General features: G+C 40.9%; 1 long non-coding RNA gene across 1 annotated transcript in view; it reads left to right on the top strand.

Moving 5' to 3' along the window:
- LOC134809473 (uncharacterized) overlaps positions 1–24,911 on the top strand; it is a 27,356-nt gene continuing 2,445 nt past the window's right edge. Inside the window, exon 1 of the long non-coding RNA XR_010155330.1 lies at positions 1–238. This is a non-coding gene — a long non-coding RNA (uncharacterized LOC134809473). The remainder of the gene's footprint in view (positions 239–24,911) is intronic.

Below are 24,911 nucleotides of genomic sequence, written 5' to 3' on the forward strand. Positions count from 1 at the left end.
TTTGCTTCCTAACCCGTTGCCGGGTTGGAGATTCCACCTCCGAAGTTTTCTTTCTGACTTTTGATTTTACATTCCTAGTACAGTGGAGAAGCCCAGGCGGCCTAGAATCCAGTGTCGTCCGTGAGTGCTTGGCTGGTGGTCAAGTGCATCTTCCAGCCTGAGACCGCGTGGACTCGCTCATCGTGAGGGCGAGAGGAGGATAAGCCCATTGGGCTGTCGGCTGAGAGTGAGGTGCGGGGTAAGGGAGTAGATTTATAGCTATAGTGACTAAAAATAAAAGGATGTTGGCTTAGGTGGAAAACCTGTCTGCTTTGGGAAGCTGGAGCAGCTTGTGGGCATTGCTTCAACCAGCTGATCCCACTTTCCATTCATTGCTTTGTTTCAGGAGGTTCTTTATTTGTAAACGTCCCCTGCAATTTTTTACACACCCAAGCAGCTCCTTAAATGTATTACTGTATATGTGGTAGTATAAAATATTTATGGGTTCATTCCAGCAAGTGTTTATGGAGCGTCCACAAAGTTGCCCTGGAGTTCATGGCACTAAGTGAAAGAGACAAAGTCGTCAGTCTCCCAGGGATTATATAGAGCAGCGGCCCCCAACCTTTTGGTCAACAGGGACCGGTTTCGTGGTGGGGGGGTGGATGATGGTTTCAGGATGATTCAAAGGCATTACATTTATCATTAGATTCTCATAAGGAGCACACAACTTAGATCCCTCCAATGCGCAGTTCACAATAGGTTCCCCGCTCCTATGAGAATCTGATGCCACCGCTGATCTGAGGGAGGCGGAGCTCAGGAGGTAATGCTCCCTTGCTTGCTGCTCACCTCCTGCTGTGCCTCCTGGTTCCTAACAGGCCAGGGACTGGTTCTATCCGCAGCCTGGGGCTTAGGGACCCCTGAGGGAACCAGACGAAAATGCTCGTATTAGTTGGTGAAAAGTGGTATCAGGAAGTTATTACAATAATCCAGCCATGGTGATAGTGGTGTGGGCCAGAGTGGTGGAAATCGAGGTGATGAAAACAACAATGAATTCTGTGCGTATTTTAGAAGTAGAATTATAAGATTTGTGGATATATTAGTTTTGGAGTGTGAGGTCAAAGGCGTTTTGAGCAACTTGTAAGAAACCATTTTTAAGGCGGAAGTCGGGAATTTTGTTTTTTATATGTTGAATTTGAAATCCTTATTAAACATCCAAGTGGAGAGGCTGGATAGACAATTAAATTTAGACCCTGAGGTTCGGGAAGGAAGTCCAATGGGCTAGAGATATAAATTTGAGAGTTGTCAACCTAAAATAATAAAAAAGGTAAGAATCTAGTTTAAAAGAAGTTTATTCAAGCATAAAGGTTGAAGATGGCTACCTGGGAGCATAGATTCAAGTTACCCTAAATATACACTCTGATTAGCAGCAGTTATGAGTGGGTTTTTAAAGGAAAAAGAGGCAGCTTCTAAGTTGTTTACTAAGAATTTACATTAAAATTACATTAGCTATTGATTGGCTATAAACTATTCTTTGTATCACAGATTCCAGGAACATGAAGATAATGGGTGAGGCTGCTAGTCAGGAACAAAATGTCTAAACAATTGCCCCCAGGCAAACTCTTGTCTCTCTGGGCCTGATAAGTTTTTGCATACTTCACATAGCTCAGACAGCTCAGAGCTGTTTGAGCTATTATCTTTTCTCAGAGTTCTGAGGGTGGTGGTGGTATTTAAATCCATGACACTGTAATCACCCAATACGTTCTTCCTGCCCACTGCACAGACAAAATCAATTCATAGAGACCATGGCATTGCAATAAAGAATTTAATTGACATGAGATAGGTCTTGGAGATGGAGTTATTACTCCAAATCTCCCCCAAAATTCAGAGGGTAGGGTTTTTCAAGAATAGTTTGGCTAAGATCTGAGAGCTATAGTCAAAACAAAACAAAACAAAACACCCCCCCCCCACACACACACACACAGTTTGGCAGGCAGGAGGCTGGAGGAATGGGTGCTGCTGATTGGTTGGGAATGCAATTATAGGGGTGTGGAAAATGGTCCCCCTGCACGGAGCCTGCTTCTGGGTGGAGGCCACAGGACTGGTTGAGCCAAGAGTCAAAGGTCTCATTGGGGTCGTCAGCCATCCGAAATGCAGAAGCTTGAAAGTTTATCTCAAAAGGCCAATCTTAGGTTCTACAATAGTGAACTGGGGAAGCTGCAAATCTAGTGACCTCTGGAATAGTGGCTGGTAATCATTTAACTTAACAAAGCCTATGTCTTAGCAGAATTCAAGCTCCTCTTATCCTTCTAACCTGGTGGCTTTTCATTAGTTTTACAAAAGTGGTTTAGTTTTGGGGAGGGGCTACTATCGCTTAAACTGTAAACTAAGTTTCTCCCAAAGTTAGCTTGGTGCAAGCCCAGGAATGACCAAGGGCAGTTTTGGAGGTTAAAGATGAGAAAGGAAAACCCCAGATTCACTGAGCCAAAGGGAAAAGTCAAGCTGGGAACTGGGTCACACAAACCTGCCTCCCATCTGGTTCCTAAATAAGATAGCTACAAAGATAAAAGCTATATACTTCCCTCACATTTTACCCACAAGGAAATTCCTTTTAGGCCCAAAGATCTTTACTCTAAAACAGTTCTGTTGAATTTCAACCTGGCAATGTAAGTTGATATCTTCACAGGTATGGGACATAGGACAGAATTCAAAGTCTTCCCTCTCCTCACCTGAGACAAATGCATATCTGATTGCTTCCTCTGCCCTATTGTCTACGTTATCTTATGTAAAAATACAGATTAACTGAGCCAGACTAAGGCATGAATATTTCCTCCACTCCCCACTCACATGAAAATTGTGTATTCAAAAGGATGCAACTGTTTTATCTTTTTATCTACTGACACAATTTAAAAATATTTCTTGGCTGGGCGTGGTGGCTCACGCCTGTAATCCCAGCACTTTGGGAGGCCAGGCAGGCAGATCAGGAGGTCAGGAGTTTGAGACCAGCCTGGCCAGTATGGTGAAACCCCATCTTTACTAAAAATACAAAAATTAGCTGGGTGTGGTGGTGCGCGCCTGTAGTCCCAGCTACTTGGGAGACTGAGGCAAGAGAATCGCTTGGAGTTGGAGGTTGCAGTGAGCCGAGATTGTGCCGCTGCACTCCAGCCTGGTGACAGAGCGAGACTCTGTCTCAAAAACAAAAAAAATTTCTCTTCCCCCAGTATCCACCCTTTCCCCTTTAAGTACTGAAGCCCTCAAAATCATCTTTGGAGATAGGCATATACCTGCCTCCCTGGCATGCATCCTTTACTATGGCAAATAAACCTCCTAAAATGATTGAGACTTTCCTTGATCGTGTTCTTTGATTTACAGAGTCAAGGTGGGGGCTGGTTAGATCAGATCTCTCTCAGTCATAATTTTCTCACTGTTACAATTTTTGCAAAAGAAGTTTCAAGACCTCAAGAGATGAAGTGAGAGGCATAAGTTGACAATTGTCAGGGTCCCATCCTTTCCCGCCATGGCAGATTGTTTAGAGATTCTGTTGCCTTGTTTTCCTGAAATTTTTTTTTTTTGGAGACGAAGTCTTGCTCTTGTCCCCCAGACTGGAGTGCAATGGCACACTCTTGGCTCACTGCAACCTCCGCCTCCCAGGTTCAAGCAATTCTCCTGCCTCAGCCTTCCAAGTAGCTGGGATTACAGGTGCCTGCCCCCACGCCCGGCTAATTTTTGTATGTTTAGTAGAGACGGGATTTTGCCATGTTCGCCAGGCTGGTTTCGAACTCCTGACCTCAGGTGATCCACCCGCCTCGGCCTCCCAAAATGCTGGGATTATAGGCATGAACCACCACACCCGACTTTCCTGAATTTTTTAAAGAGCAAGTTGGTGAGCCCAAATTGCACACTGTGATCAGAGGGCAAAGAAATTTCTTTGCAAAAGAAATAAAGAAGTGAACCATTTTACAAAACCAAATAATCATTCATCTAAAAGCTTCTTTCATTCATTTGACTAATTTTTTTTTCAATATAATCTACTTAATGGGAAAGTAGGAGGAGGCAGGAATGCATAAAGTTCTGTTCAGTTGGAAATCAGTTTAAAACTCAATGTATCTTCTTGCAGTCACTTAGGCCCAACTCCAGTCTGTTGTTTATAGCAGCAATCTCCAACCTTTTTGGCACCAGGGACTGGTTTCATGGAAGACAATTTTTCCATGGACTGGGGAGGGAATGGTTTCAGGATGAAACTGTTTCACTTCAGATCAGCAGGCATTAGATGGAGCCTGCAACCTAGATCCCTCACATGCATGGTTCATGATAGGGTTCGTGTTCCTATGAGAATCTAATGCCGCTGTTGGTCTGGCAGGAGGTGGAGATCAGGTGGTAATGCTCACTTGCCTGCTGCTCACCTCCTGCTGTGTGGCTGGGTTCCTAACAGGCCATGGACCTGTACCAGTCTGTGGCCCAGAGGTTGGGGACCCCTGCTCTACAGTACAGCCAAAGTGATCTTTTCCACATACAACCTTGTTCATGTCTACTACCTTCCTCTGCCCCACCCCTGAAGATATTTAAATGGCTTTTGATGACACTTAGGATAAAGCATAAAATATTTAATGTGGTATACAAAAATCTGCATAGACTAGACCCTACCTGCCTCCTCAGTCTCACCATGCCCCTCCTAGTCATACTGGCCTCATCTTAGGTCTTCCATCAAGCAGTACTCCTTTTTTGCCTCAGGGAATTTGCACATGCTATTCCAATCATACCTTCCCAACAGTACCCCAAAGTCTTAACTCATTTCAGCATTAACTCAAAAGTCCAAGTTCAAAGTCTGATCTGAGACAAGGCAAGTCTCTTTCACCTACAAGCCTGTAAAATCAAAAACAAGTTAGTTACTTCCAAGATACAATGGAGGTACAGGCATTGGGTAAATGTTCTCATTCCACATGGGAGAAATTGGCCAAAACAAAGGGGCCACAGGCCCCATGCAAGTCTGAAACCTGGTTGGGCAGTCATTAAATATTAAACCTCTTAAATAATCTCCTTTGACTCCATGTCTCACATCCAGTGCATGCTGATTGAAGAGGTGAGCTCCTAAGGCTTTGGACAGCTCTTAACCTGTGGCTCTGCAGGGTACAGTCCCAAAGGCTGCTTTCATGGGCTGGAGTTGAGTGCTGAAGCTTTTCCAGGTCCAGGGTGCAAGCTGTTGGTGGATCTACCATTCTGGGGTCTGGAGGACAGTGGCCCTATTCTCAGATCCACTAGGTATTGCCCCAGTGGGGACTCTGAGTGGATGCTCCAACCCCACATTTCCCTTTTGCACTGCACTAGTAGGGGTTCTCCATGAGGGCTCCGCCCATGGAGCAGACTTCTGACTGGACATCCAGTCATTTCCATACATCCTCTGAAATCTAGGCATAGGTTTCTAAACCTCAACTCTTGGCTTCTGCACACTTGCAGGCCCAACACCACATAAAAGCTGCCAGGGCTTGGGGCTTGTACCCTCTGAAGCAATGGCCCAAGCTGTACCTTGGCCCCTTTTAGCCATGAGCTGGAGTGGCTGGGACACAGGGCACCATGTCTTGAGGCTGCACACAGCAGTAGAGCCCTGGGCCTGCCCAGCCCAGGAAACTATTTTTCCCTCCTAGGCCTCTAGGTCTGTGATGGGAGGGGCTGTCCTGAAGATCTCTGAAATTCCCTGGAGACATTTTTCCCCATTGTCTCAGCTATTAACATTCAGCTCCTTGTTACTTGTGCAAATTCCTGCAGCCTGCTTGAATTTCTCCCTGGAAAATGGGTCTTTGTTTTCTACTGCATGGTCAGGCTGCAAATTTTCCAAACTTTTATGCTCTGCTTCCCTTTTAAACATAAGTTCCAATTTCAGATCATCTCCTTGTGAACGCATATGACCGTTTGCTTTCAGAAAAAGCCATGTGACATCTTGAATGCTTTGGTGCTTAGAAGTTTCTTCTACCAGATACCCTAAATCATCTGTCTCAAGTTTAAAGTTCCACAGATCTCTAAGGAAGGGGCAAAATGCTGTCAGTCTCTTTGCTAAAGCATAGCAAGAGTGACCTTTGCTCCAGTTCCCAATAAGTTCTTCATCTCCATCTAAGACCATCTCAGCCTGGACTTCATTGTCCATATCACTATCAGCATTTTGGTCAAAATCATTCAACAATTCTCTAGGAAGTTCTCAACTTTCCCACATCTTCCCCATGTCTTCTTCTGAGCCCTCCAAACTGTTCTGACCTCTGCTGTTACCCAGTTCCACACTTGCTTCAACATATTGAGGTATCTTTATAGCAGTGCCCCACTCCCAGTACCAATCTTCTGTATTAGTCCATTTTCACACTTCGATAAAGAACTACCTGAGACTGGGTAATTTATAAAGAAAAGATGTTTCATTGACTCACAGTTCTGCATAGCTTGGGAGGCCTCAGGAAATTTACAATCATGGTTGATACAATTACGCTGTGTTTCCACCCACATCTCATCTTGAATTGTAGTTCCCATAATCCCCATGTGTTGTAGGAGGGACCCAGTGGGAGGTAATTGAATTGTGGATGTGGTTACCTCTATGCTGTTCTTGGGATAGTGAGTGAGACTCACAAGCTCTGATGGTTTTATAAGCATCTGGCACTTCCCCTGCTGCCATGTGAAGAAGGATATGTTGGCTTCCCTTTCCACCATGATTGTAAGTTTCCTGAGGCCTCCCCAGCCATGCAGAACTGTGTCAACTAAACCTCTTTCCTTTATAAATTACCTAGTCTCAGATATTTCTTCATAGCAGTGTGAGAAGGGACTAATACAATGGTGGACAGCAAAGGAGAAGCAAGCACCTTCTCCACAAGGCAGCAGGAGAGAGAGAGAGAGCAAAGAAGGAACTGCCAAACACTTATAAACATCAGACCTCGTGAGAACTCACTATCACTAGAACAGCATGAGGGAAACCATCCCCTTGATCCAATCACCTCCCACCAGTCCCTCCCTCAACACGTGATGATTACAATTTGAGATGAGATTTGGGTGGAGACACACAGCTAAACCGTATCGCTCCTTTTTTGCATTTATAATTTTTAAAATATCACTTATTCTTCCCCCTCTACTTACTGGAATTTGTACATCTTGCTTCTCTTCTTTTATGGGTTACCATAGAAATTACAGCATGGATCATTAACTCATTAAAGTCTAATGTTAATCAGTATCTTTATCATCTTCCTAAACAATACATAAACCTTTCAAATCTGTCTGGTCATTTTTAATAATCCCTTGTTCCTTGCCTATATGAATTTTTATGAATATATAATACCATGTATCTGTCATGGCACATTGTACATAATAGTTTCACTGCCCTAAAAATCTGTGCTTTACCTATTCATCCCAAACCAGCCTCCTCCCACACCCATAGTAACCATTGATTTTTTTACTGTCTCTACAGTGTTGCTTTTTCCAGAATGTCATATAGTTGGAATTATACAGGATGTTGCCTTTCCATTGTTTTTTTTTTTTTTTTTCACTTAGCAACATGCACTTAAGGTTTGTCTGTGTCTTTTCATGGCTTGACAGCTCACTTCTTTTAATCACTGAATAATATCCCATTGTCTGGATGTACCTTCTTTTTTTTTTTAACCTATTCACCAATCGAAGGACATCTTGGTTGCTTCCAAATTTTGGCACTTATGAATAAAGTTCATATGAACATTCATGTGCAGGTTTTTATGTGGACATAAATTATGTTTTTTATTTCATCTTTTATTTTCTTGAATATTTTATACAGGCTTACTTTATTTTCCCTATATGATAATTCCAATATTTGAAGTTTCTGGGGGACTAAATCATTTTTTTGTTGTTGTTGTTTTTGTTCGCTGACTCATGGTGGCTTAATCTCCCTGTAATTTTTTATTGTTGAGTTTATTTCATTGAATTTAAATCAATGGAAATTCCAAGGGCCTACATTTGGGATGCTTTCCTTCAGAAGGACTTTTATATACCTCTGCTAAAAGCCAGATGGCATCCGGACCACTTTAGTGTGCCCTTCAAGGATCCTGGAGCTTCAGCTTCCTCATGTTGCCATGGCTCCAGGTTTAGCTTCTCATTCACAGAACTGGTGTTGGCATTTGCAACATAGTGAAAACTCCCATATCTAATTTTTTAAAAAACAGAAATTAATGCAGAAGAATATTACTTCAAAGGTATAGAATTTTAAAACTATCAATGTCACCAACCATAAATGAGAAGATTCGTACATTTGACTATATTAAAATAAAGAACTTTTGTTTGCCAAAAGATAGCATGAAATAAGCAAAAAAGCAAGGTACAGAGTACAAGATATTTGCCACATGTATAATTGATAAAGAATAGCCTCCAGGATATATGAAAACTCTTTCAAATCAATAATAGACAATCACATTGAAAAAAATGAGCAAAGACTTGAACAGAAGAAAATATAAATGGTCAATAAACATGCAAATATGCTCACTCTCATTATTAATTAGGGAAATGCAAGTATAACCACAGTGAGATACCATTAACTATCCTCTAGATTGGCTAAAATTCAACAGTTTGATAACACCAATTGTTGGCAAGGATGTGATGCGGCAGAAACTCTTCAGACTGCTGTCGATTAATTGGTGTGTTCAGTTTGGGAAACAATTTGGCATTATCTAGTAAAGTTGAAGATACATATATCCCGTGATGGCTATTCTACTGCCAGGTCGATGATCTTAAAGATCTCCTAGGATACATGCATCAGGATATTCAAAGCAGCATTGTTCATCATACCCCACACTGAGTACAACACAACGTCTATCCACAGTAAAATAAATAAATACATCATGGTACATTCCTATGATGGGATACTTTACAGCAATGCAAATGAACAAATTGCAGTTCTACTCAACAACATGGATGAATCTCATGAACAAAATATTGAATGACAGAAGTAAGGCACAAAAGAATATACACAGTATGATCCATTCATCTAAAGTTCAAAATGAGGCCAAATGAAATGATGTTGTTTAGGGATACAGACACAGGTGGTAAAACTGTATAGAAAAGCCAAGAAAATGATTATCACAAAAGTCAGGATAGTGGATACCTCTGATGAAGAGAGAGGAGTTTATGACCAAGAGGGGACAAAGAGCAGGGACTGGGAGAGGGTATGAGGAGGGGTTCTGGGAGTAGGAAGTGTTTCATTTCCTCACATTGGTATGGTTCTGTAGGTTTTCCTTTCATGATGTTTCATCAACGTGTATATTTATGTCAGTTATATTTCATAATTGTTTTAAACAAAGGAATGATCAGCACAAGGAGTGGCAGAGGTATGACATCCAGGAAAAGTGCACGGGTAGCTTCACCATTGTTGGTAATGTTCTTAAGTTAGGTGTGGATTCATGAGTGTTCATTTTTATGCTCATAACTTACATATAGTTTATATGTTAGATACATCTTATACGTTAAATATGCATAAGCAATTTATAATAAATTAAAAGCAGAGAGGAATCCTGATAGTAGGAAATAGGATGGTTTGCACCAGGATTGTCATCTAGGAAGCTATCGTATAGTTAATCTGGACATAATAAGAATGTTAGAGACTGGAGTCACTGCCATCTCTTTCAGGGAAGAGATTGACAGACAGGGGCCATATTTTCTACCATATTATTCTCATTCCCCTGACTACATACATAGATGCTAAAACTATAAAGCAAAATCATGAAATGTTTATCTCAAAAGTCAGGATAGTGGATACTTCTGAACTGGAGGTGGGCACCCCTCTTTCTTATCTTTTTGTCTTCATAGAAAAGTACAAACAGACATATGTACTAACCAAATTTCGAGGTTCCTAAATAATGGAGACTAACTCTCGGTTAGTTAGAGAGAAAATGAATTTATTGAAAGGACATTACATAGCTCACAAAATTGATGGAAAAGCTGAAGAATGAGGCTTGGAACTTGGAAAGGAGCCATGGGAAATTAGGCAGCCCGAAACAGAGACCAAATCAATACACAGGAAGCATCTGGTTAGTATCCAACTGCGTCTGTCATTGGCACAACCACCATCGGACATTGGACAGTACCCTTATTGCTTCCTCTTCCACCTCTGGAAAGATTCTAAGTGCCATTTGCTTCTTTCTGTTACTCCAGAATCAAGGTCTTAGGTAGGAGTGTCTGATTGGAAGGTCCTGTGCCCAAATTCTAGAGACAAGGGATCTGGAAAAGGGGCTATTTGTCCATACTTAAGCTTCTTTATTGGATTTTTTTCCAAATAGGAAGTGTTAGATACTAGGAGGCCAAAAATGAAAAACTCCTATCACAAGGAATATTAGAAATAAACATATCTGGCCTCTGCCTATTCACAGCGAGGAGAAAAGATTAATAGGATCAGTTAAGATCTGTGAAATTCACAGGGCCATGCTTTTACTTGGAGACAAGGGATTCTGCATAGTCACTGAACTGAAAGGCAGCCAGGCTTTCTCTTCCTTCTGCTTTGCAGTGCACCACTCTCTCTTTTCTAGTTTTTCTGCCTGTGATTGGCAGTGGGAACTGGGGTGGAATTCTGATCAGTCCTGCCAGGCCAGGAAGCTATCTTTAATTCAGGAAGGTGAGATGTGACCCTGCTGCTGTCTCCAAACTGGCCAGCATCAGAGAACTCTTCAAGGGTATGTTTTTGGGTGCCTGACCAACCACGAAGACAACTGACATTTGGGCCGGGCATGGTGTAATCCTAGCACTTTGGGAGGCCAAGGCAGGAGGATCACATGAGCTCAGAAGTTTGAGGCCAGCCTGGGCAACATAGTAAGACTTTGTCTCTACAAAACATAGAAATATTAGCTGGATGTAGTGGTGCACGTCTATAGTCCCAGCTACTTGAGAGGCTGAGGCAGGAGGATGGCTTGAGCTGGGGAGATTGAAGTTGCAGTGGATGGTGATAGCACCACAGCACTCCAACCTGGGCAGGCAACAGAGCAAGATCCCATCTCAAAAAAAAAAAAAGACAGCTGACATTTGGATTCTTGTTTGGCTGGTGATCTAGTTTTTCTGTCATGCAAAACCCTGGAGGAAAAGAGGGATGGGTGATAGGAATCAGACTCTAAATTCCACCCTAAACTTCCAGTTAGCGGTGCCTTAGACTGGCTGGTGATACAACCTAATATGAAATGGCTATATCAGATTCATCTCTTTGAGAATCTGAACTTGGAAGAACTGAGCCCTCAGCAGATGTGGGGAGAGAAGAGACACATGTGAGAGGCTGTGTGATAGTTGCCTTAGTATTTGATGACGCTGTGATCAGCTGCAGGCCATAGTCTCCCTACAAATAGTTAATGAACACACTAATGAAGTTCAATCACGTTTATGAATAAACACTGATTAAAACAATGAGATAGATGTCTTCTTCTTTTTCTTTTCTTACTCAAAATGTCAGTAACCCTGTTGGCAGGGGTATAAGAACAGTTGTGCTCTTACACTTTGCTATTGAAAGTATAGATTGATAGACTTTCTGGAAGACAGCTTGGAAATACATAAATACATACTGAAACTTTAAAATTATGCGTGTCCTTTGACCCAACAATTACACTTCTTGGAACTTTTTTATTTTTATCTGTTTTAGAGATAGGATATTGCTCTATTGCCCAAGTTGGCTTCCAACTCCTGGGCTCAAGTGATTCTCTCACCTCAGCCTTCCGATAACTGGGACTACAGGCACACGCCACTGCACCCAGCCATTGGAATTTATCCTAAAGAAAGAATTTAGGATGTGAAAAAAGATTTAGTTATAAAAGTTCATTCATCACAATGCTATTTACAATAAGAATATTTCCAAACTGTTGGAAACAATCTAAATGTCCAGCAGTATAGACTGACTAAATTATGATGGAAGCTTAAAATAGTATATTCAGCCATTAAAAATGGTTTTGCAGAAACTTACTTTTAAATGAGGCTTCTGAGTCAAAAACAAAAACAATCATTTGTAGCAAAAGCAGCAGCCCAAGCAACATCCTATGTTGGTTTCCAAGGGTCATCGTGAGGGCGAGATGGTACCTGCACATGCAGCGGGGTGCATTACAGGAGAGGAGCCCTGTAAAAATTAGGAAACTCTGATCTTCTATATAACTGCCAGAGACCTGCCCATCATCCTCTCCAGAGAGAGAGAAACCTTAGTTTACTCTGGAATGTAAGCAAGTCTTGTCCAGGAAGGGAGGAAGAAGAGTTCTTTGTCTTTACTATCCTGGACCATCTCCAGGGAGGTAAACATGTCTACGCTTTACTATCCTGAGATGTCTCCTTATATAAGTATTCTTGAATTGTTTGCAATTGCCTTTGATCAGAGGACCTGAGCCATGCAGAAAAGTGAGATGTTCAGGGTAAATCTTCTTCTAACATTGATTGTATGTGAAGGGCATTAGATGCAACTGTCAATTTTTTTTTCTCAGTTTGAAAAAGTTTTTATTTTTTATTTCCCATTTTTTAGAGACAGGGTCTTTCTCTGTTGCCCAGGTTAGAGTACAGTGGCATGATCACAGCTCACTGCAGCCTCGAATGCCTGGGCTCAAGCCTCAGCCTCTCAAAGTGCTGGGATTATAGGCATGAGCCACCATGCCTGGTTTTGAAAAAGTTTTAAGAGAAAGTTTGGGAAAATAATATTGCATAAATGTATTTGACATGGACGTTGTTTAGAATATGCTAAGTAAAAAAGTGGATTATACATGGCATGTAGTAAGATCCCATTTTTTAACAATTAGGTATAGGTGTTTGTCTATGGAGAAAAAAATCTGGAGGGGGTATACCAATATATTAATAATGTTTATTTTTGGGTGAGAGACAGCATCATTTGTTTTCAAATGTTCTTTCTGTTTATATGTGTTTTGCTTTTTCTCCAATGAATGTAGTAGTTTTTATGATTAAAATTTCTTTTTCTTTTCTTTTCTTTTTCTTTTTTTTTTGACAGGATCTTACTCTGTTGCCCAGGCTGGAGTACAGTAGTGCAATCATAGCTCACTGCAGCCTTGAACTCCCAGGCTAAAGCAATCCTTCTGCCTCAGCCTCCTGAGTAGCTGGGACTACAGGTGCATACCACCACATCTGGCTAATTTTTAAATTTTTTGTAGAGACAGAGTCTCCGTATGTTGCCCAGCTGGTCTTGAACTCCTGGGCTCAAGTGATCCTCCTTCCTTGGCCTCCCAAAGTGTTGGGATTACAGGCATGAGCCACTGCACCTGGCCTTAAATTTTTTCTTTGTATCAGAAACTATAATTCCTCTTTTTCTTTCTGTCTTCTATTGAGGGTAGATATCAGTAATATGGGTTTTTTGTTTTTTGTTTTTTATTTTTGCTAGTTTAGCTAAATCTTGGATAAAATTAAACTTTCCTATATGAGGGAAGAGAAAAGGGTAAGAGGAAAATAACAATACTAAGAGAGAGGATGGAGGCCGGGCAAGGTGGCTCACACTTGTAGTGTCAGCACTTTGGGAGGCTGAGACGGGTGGGCTGCTTGAGCCCAAGAATTTGAGACTAGCCTAGGCAACATGGTGAAACCCCATCTTTACAAAAAATACAAAAATTCGCCAGGTGTGGTGGTGGGCACCTGTAGTACCAGCTACTCAGGGGACTGAGGTAGGAGGATAGCTTGAGCCCAGGAGGTCGAGGCTGCAGTGAGCCTTGAGTGGGCCACTGTACTCCACTGCACCAGACAAAACCAGAGAGAGCATGGGGGAAAAGTAAAAACAGGGAAACTTGGGAGAAGAGGCAGGTCTTGCGGGGGTTTGAAGTGAAATGCTGATTGATATAAACTCCTTTATCCACAACCCTTACAAAGTCAGTAAATTCCTTGATGTTTTCATATGAGTGGAATTTTTAGTGGGAAGCTCAGAGAAAAGGAAGAGGAGACAATAGTAATATAGGTTGCATTTTGGGTGTTGTATAGGAGCTTCAAACGAATGTGCTTAGCTATATTTAGAATAAATGATCACCTAGAATAGTGGTTCTCAAACTCTTAAAAGTTATTGAAGATCCTAAAGAACTTTTTCTAATGTGGCTTATAACTATGTATTATTTACCATATTAGAAATTAGAACTAAGAAATGTAAAATCACAAGAAAATATAAACCCTCACAATGATGACTTCGTTACGCATCGGGTAGACTCTGGAAAACTCCCTTCTACATTTGTTGGTGAAAGAGGGTGAAAAAGACAAATAACAAGTTAGCATTATTATTAAAATAGTATTGACTTCATGTTCTCCCTGAAATGGTCTTGGAGTTCCAAACCAAACTTTGAGAACCACTGACCTAGACAATTAATATTTTGTGAGGTAGGATATTGACTTCTACTTCTGCCCCATTTTCTCTTTTCTCTCTAGTGTTCTGTTGTTTATATATTGAACCTCTTCTGATTCTTTTATCTTTTCTCTTCTGTTGTTCATTGTCATCTTCTTGTTTTTCTTCCCTCCCCCCCCCACTCCTCCTCCTCCTTCTTATTTTTTCTTCTTCCTTTTTCTTCTTTCTTCCTCCTCTTCTCCTTCCTCCTCCTCCCCTTCCTAATCTTCCTCTTCCTCCTTCTCCTCCTCCTCCTCGTCCTCCTCCTCTTCTTTTTTTTCTGAGACAGGGTCTTACTATGTCACCCAGGCTGGAGTGCAGTGGTACAACCACAGTTCACTGTAACCTCAACCTCCTGGGCTCAAGTGATCCTCCTACTTCAGCCTCCCAAGTGGTTGGAACTACAGGCACACACCACCACACCTGTCTAATTTTTTAAAAATTTTTTGTAGAGATGGGGTTTCATTATGTTACCCAGGCTGGTCTTGAAATCTTGGGCTCAGTTGATCCGCCTGCCTCAGCCTCCCAAAGTGCTGGGATTACAGGTGTCAGCCACTGTGTCTGGCCTCTTTTTTTATTTCTTCCTGGGAGATTTCTATAATTATGTTTTCCAACCTAATTCTTTGAATGCTGCTTTAATTTTTCATTTTTATTTTTTGTATATAGCATCCTGTTTGGTTTTGGGTATAATATTTTCTTAAATTTCTTTGAGGATATGAATTATTGTTTTCCTTTCCTCCCTATATGATCTCTATTTCTTCCAAGTTCTTTTTAATGCTCGTTGTCCTCTTTGTCTTTTGTGTTAGAAAATTTTCCTCAAATATCTGATGTTATTTAGTTGTTTGCCTGTATTTAAGAGTGAAGCACTAAAAACTGAAACTGTGTGACTAGCTGGGGCCTGTTTACTGTGGGCCTTGCTGTAGAATGCTCACAGTCATTAGAATGACCTTAGCACTATCTGACAAATCCATGATAATGCAGAATTTGGTTGGATATCATTTAATGTCCATAGGGGTGTGACCCTACCATAAAGAAGGACATGAAAACATTTTGGGATTCTACCAACTCCAAAAAGGTTTTAACAGACTGTGATGGTTAATATTGAGTGTCAACTTGATTGGATTGAAGGATGCAAAGTATTCTTCCTGGGTGTGTCTGTGAGGGTGTTGCCAAAGGAGATTAACATTTGAGTCAGTGGACTGGGAGAGGCAGACCAACCCTTAATCAGCTGCCAGCACTATCTAATCAGCTGCCAGGGTGGCTAGGATAAAAGCAGGAGGAGGAAAGTGGAAGGACTAGACTGGCTTAGTCTTCTGGCCTCCATCTTTCTCCTGTACTGGATGTTTCCTGCCCTTGAACATCAGATTCCAGGGTCTTCAGCTTTTGGACTCTTGGACTTACACCAGTGGTTTGCCAGGGGCTTTTGGGCCTTTGGCCACAGACTGAAGGCTGCACTGTCAGCTTCCCTACTTTTGAGGTTTTGGGACTCCGACTGGCTTCCTGGCTCCTCAGCTTGCAGACAGCCTATTGTGGGATTTCACCTTGTGATTATGTGAGCCAATACTCCCTAATAAACTCCCTTTCATATACACATTTATCCTATTAGTCCTGTCCCTCTAGAGAACCTTGACTAGCACACAGACTTAAATAAGAATCCTGAGGATCCAATGGAATGACCATAAGTATCTTTACAGGTAGTTGGAAAACATTACATATCTAAGGAAAATTGAAGAAATGTAAAACCAAGTAGTGATGAAAGATGTTAGCTACAATATTTTTTTTGAGACAGGTTTTCACTCTGTCACTCAGGCTGGATGCAGTGGCAGATCATGGCTCACTGCAGCGTCAGCCTCCTGGGCTCAGGTAATTCTCCCATCTTAGCCTCCCGAGTAGCTGAGACTACAGGCACACACCACCACACGCAGCAGATTTTTTGTATTTTTATTAGAGACAGAGTTTCACCATGTTGCCCAGGCTGGTCTCGAACTCCTGGGTTCAAATGATTCACCCGCCTTGGCCTCTCAGTGCTGGGATTACTGTGCCTGTCCTAGCTACAATCTTATTTGGGGTTGCAAACTCCAGGAATAAAGGAATATTTAGGACTGAAACTCAAGGACTGGATTTTAGAGTCCAGAATGTAGTGACTACAGAAAGGAACTTAGCTCGGCAATCAGAGTCACAAGAAATATTTCCAGGGTGTGTTATAATTCCAAGTCTCATGCTCAGCTGAAGTGTTTGGTCAGAGTAAACTCAGCCAGCTGAGAAGATGATGTTCCCCTAAGTGGAAAGGCAATGTTTCTTCAAATAAACAACTTTCTTTAACTTTATGAAATTTAGAATTTAGAAAAGTTACAAAGTAAACATATGGTATTAAATGTTAGTTAAAATCCTTATTTTAGGTACTCCTTTTTATTCTTTTTTTAGAGATGGGGTCTTGTTCTGTCCTGTCAAGGAGCAGGTGTCCCTGAGAACCCAAACATTCCAGAGAGTATCTGAGAACCTACCTGGGAAAAAAGTCCCATAACACACACAGTAGGCAAAGAGCCAGAAAATTAGTTTAAAAGCAGCATAGGGATGGGAGGCAGCATGGGCCTCTAAAGCTGTCCTGCTGCTGTCCGGTAGTACCTCCTATATAAGTCCTAATAAACTCATCTACTTGCCAAACTGGACTTGTCTGAGTCATTGTTTGGTCTCTTGGCTCCCTCCCAGCTTGGGGGAAGGTTTTTCTATATGATTCCAGGTTTTTCTCATTACAGGCATGATAATGCATGCATGTAGTCCTGAGCTACTTGGGAGGCTGAGGCAGGAGGATTGCTTGAGTCCAGGAGTTTGAGGCTGCCGTGAGCTATGGCAGCACCACTGTATTCCAGCCTGGACGGTACCTTGCTAAAAAAATAAAATAAAATAAAAAGGCATATTAGAGAAACAGATTAGCCTGTGATTCCAATTTAACATATAAATTGTGTAACTGACTTAGATTTGGGATTCAAGATTTAACTCTTACTAAATTTATAACAGTATTGGACCATTTAAGAGACATTAAGTCTTATTGTATTTATAAATTTAATTATCATGAGACATTTCATTTGAGAAGTTATTTGTAGGAGCTTTTCTTGGGAAGTTTTGTTATAAGCCAATTGAAGAATTTAAAATGAAAATGAAATTATTATACACTAGTAATAATTTTCATTTGTTTGTTTGTTTTGAGACAGGGTCTCACTCTGTCACCCAGGCTGGAATGCAGTGAGGCCATATCAGCTCACTACAACCTCCACCTCCTGGGTTCAAGAGATTCTCCTGCCTCAGCTTCCTGAGTAGCTGGGATTACAGGCACGCACCACCATACCCGGCTAATTTTTTTATTGAGACGGAGTTTCACCATTTGGCCAGGCTGGTCTTGAACTCCTGACCTCAAGTGATCTGCCCACCTCAGCCTCTGAAAGTGCTGGGATTACAGATGTGCACCACTGCACCCAGCCATGTTTGTTTGTTTTTTGAGACAGAGTCTCACTCTGTTGCCCAGGCTGGAGTGCAGTGGCACAAACATATCTCACTGCACTCCTGGCCTTAAGCAATCCTCCCACCTCAGCCTCCCAGGTAGCTAGGATTACAGGTGTTTATTACATTTATGAACATGATTTGAAAATGATTAAGGGAATTAATTAATTAGATGCTAAAAATTCCCTTAAAAGTTAATATTGCATTTTGGTAGATTTTATAAACCTACCAAATCAGATCTGGAAATTGAATTTAAAAGTTTAAGGAAGAACTAGGTTTTAAAAATTGCAATAGGTAAAATATGAATTAAAAAGAACAAACTGGTCTCTGAATAATTTTTCTGTGTGCAAAAAATTGCCATTAAATGCATAAAGTACCCACATTGACAATTTGATGAGAATTGGAAGTTTTTATTGAGAAATTCCCATATGACAGTATATGTGGGTCATTTCTCTAGATTGTCCAGTTTCCAAGAACAGTCCTTCAATCCCTTGCCTGTGCAAGAATAACCTGCAGCAGGGCTGGCTTCATGGGCCAGCATCCCATGCAGTCTCACAGGGCCCTGCTCTTAGAAGGACCTCACACTTGTTCTAATGCTCTGCTCAAAAAAAAAAAAAAAAAAAAAAAAGGCATATTAGAGAAATAGATTAGCCTGTGATTCCAATTTAACATATAAATTGTGTAACTGACTTAGATTTGGGATTCAAGATTTAACTCTTACTAAATTTATCACAGTATTGGACCATTTAAGAGAAATTTTGCCATCTTGAAAATTTTATTTTAAACAAGGAGCCCTACATTTTTATTTTGCACTGGGCCCTGCAAATTCTGTAGCCAGTCTTGCCCTGTAGTCAGAGTTGTGGCAGCCAAGCAGTGGGAGAGGGCTGGAGTTTCAAAGGTCAGTGTGCAGACTCTCCCCAGTCCCTGAGTTTTCTCAGTTGCCTCCCTGTCACCCGCCAAGTTGTGCCTATTGTCCACCAGTCCGTGGTCTCTCCAGTCCAACTTTAAAAGATCCACTTTCCTGCCAGGGTCGAGGGGAGGAACTGTCAGCTGGCCATATGGGCTAGAGGAGGAGGAGATGAGGGGGATATCTAGTTCCCCTGCTTTTGCTAATTCTGTGGTAGGAATTACCTTGCCTTTTTCATTTGTGTTTTTGAGACAGGGTCTCATTCTGTTGCCCAGGCTGGAGTGCAGTGGCATGATCATAGCTCACTGAAGCCTTGAACTCCTGGGCTCAAGCGATCCTCCCACCTCAGCCTCCCGAGTAGCTAGGATTACAGATATGCACCACCACACCCAGCTTGAATCACCTTGTTTTTGAGGCTTTCTCCCCTGCAGACACTTGCAGAATGGAAAAAGTTGAAACTTAATTACCAATTAGCCTATTCCAAAATTTTGCTGACATCTCAACTCGAATGTATCTCCTTTCTCATTATTTGCCCTTATGGATTTATGCCTTTTGTTCCTTTATTTAGGTTTTGGGAGAAACAGGAGAAAATGCAGGTGTTCAATCTGCCGGGCATGACAAGTAGTCTCAATTTAGCTTCCATAGAAACAACTACTTTTCTCCTTAGTACTCGATTTTTGTTGCTTTATGTAATACTTAATCAAATGATATAATTACAATGACAAGTACAACTGGCATAAATAAGCTTAAGAACAAACCCATTTTGGCCGGGCGTGGTGGCTCACGCCTGTAATCCCAGCACTTTGGGGGGCCGAGACTGGTGCATCACGAGGTCAGCAGATCGAGACCATCCTGGCTAACACGGTGAAACCCCGTCTCTACTAAAAATACAAAAAAATTAGCCGGGCGTGGTGGCAGGCGCCTGTAGTGGAGGCTAAGGCAGGAGAATGGTGTGAACCTGGGAGGTGGAGCTTGCAGTGAGCCGAGATTGCGCCACTGCACTCCAGCCTGGGCGACAGAGTGAGACTCTGTCTCAAAAAAAAAAAAAGAATAAACACATTTTGACTCTTGGTAAATATGCACCTCAGTTAGTGGGGACAGAAGTATGCGGGCATTAGTCATTTTACAGAAGGAATGAGAGTTGTGGTTAAGTTGGGCAAGTTGGATTAAATGGAGATTAGTCAACTGAGTTTCTATTTTAAATAAATGAATATAAGGCATTCATTAAGAGGGTGCATTATTGAAAGTCTAAATGATTTGGCTTCTTGGACAACCAATTTAACTTTAAAGAAGCTAATCTGTCTTTTTTTTTTTTTTTTCTTTAGAAAAGAATGGGGTTTCATTCTTTTTGCCCAGGCTGGAGTGTAGTGGCGTGATCACAGCTCACTGCAGCCTCAATCTCCCAGGCCCAAGCGATCCTCCCTCTTCAGCCTCCCAAGAAGCTGGGACTAGAGACACATACCATGACACCCGGCTAATTAAAACACAATTTATTTATTTATTTATTTATTTTTTTTTGTAGAGACGGGGTCTCCCTATGTTTCCCAGGCTGGTCTTCAAGGCTCAAGGAATACTCCCGCTTTGTCCTCCCAAAGTGCTGAGATTACAGTTGGGAACCACCGTGCCCAGCCTAATCGGTGTTTTAAAAAGCCTTAAGCAAACAACTGCCTTTCTGGGATCAGAGTCTTTTCTGCACTTTGACATGGGTAGTATCGAAGAGTCCAGAGTAACCTCCTGACTCTTGGCCCCTGCTCTGTCCTAACTCCCAACAATCCCTGCCTCTGCCTTTATCTCCTAGTGGACTTTTGAGCTGCTTTGACCTCAAAGACCTTGGTTTGCATGTATGAGTCATACCTTGTGAGGCTCCCTTTCATAGGTACCTGGCTGTTTAGCCTCTAGCCTTTGGGGAATTCAGGGCAGACTGACTTGTCTTTCTGTTGGCTTCCTCCAATGCAGGATGTTAGCTTCAGTTTCTCTGCTCTACGTCAGTTATCCATTCTTTGTTTTCCATCTTCCATAATTCTGACATTTTCCATCTATCATCACCTGTATTTGTCTTTATATTTGAAGAGTTTACATCTCTCTTTTTTTTATTTTATTATACTTTAAGTTTTAGGGTACATGTGCACAATGTGCAGGTTTGTTACCTTCACAGATGGGAACTGAACAATGAGAACACATGGACACAGGAAGGAGAACATCACACACCGGGGACATCTTTTTTAAAAACATTGTTATCCCTTTACTATCAGTTTAATGGAAGTTCTGAGGGGTAGAGAATCACTGCTTCTCTTGAGTAATTCATGTTTGACTTTCTCTCTACTGTGGTAGGTTCCTATTTCCTAAGCTGATATTTCCTTCATCTCCTGATTCTTCTGAAAACAGGAGTCTCAGTTTTTAGCTTTCTAGACAATTTGAAAAAGACATCTACTCAGCCTTCAGAGCCCTATTTGTTCTGTGGTTAATATGCAGCCAGAAACAAGTCAATGTAAGTCAGCTTTTGCAAATATCAATTAGAACTTAGGGGATGTGTCAGGATAAAACTTAAAGTGTAATTGGTTTAAGTCAAGCTAACTCTGGGAAATTTCCTCTTGATAGAAAAATAATATTCATAAGGTCAGATGAGCTTTTTTCCTTTGACTGTGAAGAAGGGAATATTTAGGGATTGGAAGTTAAAATTTTCCTTAGAACAAGATTTAGATTTGTAACATTTCCTAAACTCACAGCAATTGTTTTTTTGTACAATTGCATGGCACTTTCAGTTTCAAAGATCCTTTTTTTTGGGAGGTGGGTAGAACTTAAAATAATACCTTCCATCTTTAGTACAGTTGTTGGTGGGGTATTGGTTCCAGGACACCCCCACAGATAACAAAATCTGCAGTTGCTCAAGTCCCTTATATAAAATGGCGTATGTAGTATTTGCATGTAACCTATGCACATTTTCCTGTATGCTTTAAATCATCTCTAGATTACTTATAATACCTAATACAATGCCTACACATCACTTCTTTCACATAGATTCAATGTAGTACTAGGTGAACAGCAAATTCAAGTTTTGCTTTTTGGAATTTTGTGGAACTCCCCACCCCCAAATATATATTATATATTATATTATATATATAATATATATTATATTATATATAATATATATTATATATTATATATATTTTTATATTATATATAATATATAATATATATTATATATAATATATATTTTATATTATATATAATATATATTATATATTATATATTATATATATTTTATATTATATATAATATATATTTATATTATATATAATATATATTTATATTATATATACTATATATTTTATATTATATACTATATATATTTTATATTATATACTATATTTTATTTTATATACTATATATATTTTATATACTATATATTTTATATTTTATATACTATATATATTTTATATTTTATATACTATATATAATATTTTATATTATATATATTTTATATTTTATATATAATATATATTATATATATTATATATTATATAATATATTATATATATTATAATTTTACATATATAGTTTATTTATATATATATATATATATATTTTTTTTTTTTTTTTTTTTGAGACAGCATCTCGCTCAGCCACCCAGGCTGGAGTGCAGTGGTGTGATCTCGGCTCACTGCAACCACTGTCTCCCGGTTTCAAGCAATTCTCCTGTCTCAGCCTCCTTAGTAGCTGGGATTACAGGCACCTGCCATCATGCTCAGCTAATTTTTATATTTTAGTAGAGACAGGGTTTCACCATATTGGCCAGACTGGTCTTGAACTCCTGACCTCAGGTGATCTGCCCACCTCGGCCTCCCAAAGTGCTAGCATTACAAGCACGAGCCACCACACCTAGCCTCCCACCAAATATTTTTCATCTCCAGTTGATTGAATCCATAGATTTGGAACCCATGGATACAGAGAGCTGACTGAATATAACTTTTTCACATATTTGGGGTTTTTTTTTTCCTGCAGAAATGTAATCTGTTCTTTCAGAGTAGAGATTGTTTCTGATACATCTTAGCATCTCTGAGTGCCAGAATGAGGGCGTACCATAAGGTCAGGCACATAGAGCTTGTTTAATCTATCAAGCCATGAGTGAGGAACTACTATAACTCTAATTTTATAGCTGTGGAAACTGAGGCACAAGCTACACAGCTGTAGTAAGAGGTAGAGGTAAGAGGTAGTAACTTATTTTACAGAGGGAATGAAAATGGTGGGTAAGTTGGACAAGTTGGTTCCTAGGATAGCACCAAGAGGAACTGACTCCACTGATTAACCAGGTTAGCTGCCTCCTACCCAAGCACACTGCAGGATTTGCCTTCAGTGACAACATGCAAGGTGCTTTCTGGAGAGGCATATCTGGGACTTCATGGAGCTTGCAGAATCGGTTGTATGGCTGCTGGCTAATAGGTGTTTGACAAGTTTGGCCTGAGACTATCTCTGAAACATACCACCTGAAGCATGGTTGTGGAGAAGCCCCATAGCTCAATCTTAACTATTGGAGGCTACTGATACCTGCCTTAAAGATGTTATTAATAATAAATATGAATGACCAAATTGACTTAGGTTAATTTGTAACCTCCTTCTCCCTTAGTTATCTCCAGCCGAAAGAAATCTAGTCTAAGAGAGTCACAAAATATCTTGTGAAAATTTACCACAGGCCTCAAACAGAGACTCGGGGGACTGAAGTCTCTGACATGAAGCGCTTCCTGCAGGGTATAAGCATTTGGAACACGGGTAAGGCCTATGGGCTAAAATCTCCAACCAGCAGCGGTTAGAAATTCAGTGTTGTCCCCAAGCACTTTAGATCTCCTGAGTGTTTTGAATTCCAGTGGGAAGGGAGTTCTGATAAAAGGCAGCTGAGTTTGGAAGGATTGTAGCCTCAGGATGGCTCCTCTCCCTTTTGACCCATGGTTGAGGAAATTCTGCCTCAGCAGCCCTGTCTCCCTTTCTGCATCCATCTCATAGTCCCCACTGGTGATCCCCCATCTCAAGTAGCAAATTCCAAAGACGTTGGAGAATGTTGGCCTTGTTGGTTGTCTCATATCAGAAATAATCTGAGAGTTGCTTGTGAATTGCAGGACTATTTAGATTTTGAGGTCAGAAGCGTAGAACTGGTACTTTTTTTTTTTTTTTTTGAGATGGAGTCTCACTCTGTCGCCCAGGCTGGAGTGCAGTGGCGCAATATCCGCTCACTGCAAGCTCTGTCTCCCGGGTTCATGCCATTCTCCTGCCTCAGCCTCCCGAGTAGCTGGGACTACAGGCGCCCGCCATCACGCCCGGCTAATTTTTTGTATTTTTAGTAGAGACGGGGTTTCACCGTGTTAGCCAGGATGGTCTCAATCTCCTGACCTCGTGATCCGCCTGCCTCGGCCTCCCAAAGTGCTGGGATTACAGGCGTGAGCCACCGCGCCTGGCCAGAACTGGTACTTTTAAAATGTCTTTTTATTTTTTAATTAATTTTTTTTAAAGAAATAGAGATGGGGTCTTGCTATGTTGTGCAGGCTGGTCTTGAACTTCTGGCCTCAAGCGATTCTCCTGCCTTGGCCTCCCAAAGTGCTGGGACTACAGGTGTGTACCACTGTACCCAGCCTTTAAAATGTCTTAAAAAGTGAAAAACTATATTTGAATATAAATAAAGAATTAAGAACAACACTTGAGTATCGAGACTATATTATCCAATACAATTGAAACTATAGACCATACTCTCTAGACTTTCACACAAGCTTTTCAGTTTTAATTTCACATAATTTGAAAAGTGATGTACATGTGACTATCGAGCATTTGAAATGTAACTCATACAACTGAGGAACTGAATTTTTTATTTTATTTATTTTAAGTAACTTAAATTTAAATAGCCACTTGTGAGTAGTGGCTACCATCCTGGTCACCACACATCCAGAACATGGTGATAAGCCTGTATCAGGATAGTCTAGGTTATGTTGCAGCCACTGAGAACCCCAAAATCTTGGTGATTTATAAGAACAAATGTTTATTTCTTGCTTGTGTTATGTCCCCATTTTGGGTTGGCTAGAGACCCAGATGGCTGCAGCAGCCACCATCTCATGTGTTGCCCGTCATTATGGAGAGGCTTGTACCAGCACATAAATGCTCTAGTCCCGAGGGTACATACATCACTTCTGGTCACAGCTCACTGACTAGGACTAGTCACATGGCCCCATCTAACCAGGA

Source organism: Pan troglodytes, chromosome 2 (assembly GCF_028858775.2).
Source record: "Pan troglodytes isolate AG18354 chromosome 2, NHGRI_mPanTro3-v2.0_pri, whole genome shotgun sequence".
Taxonomy (NCBI): Eukaryota; Metazoa; Chordata; class Mammalia; order Primates; family Hominidae; genus Pan; species Pan troglodytes.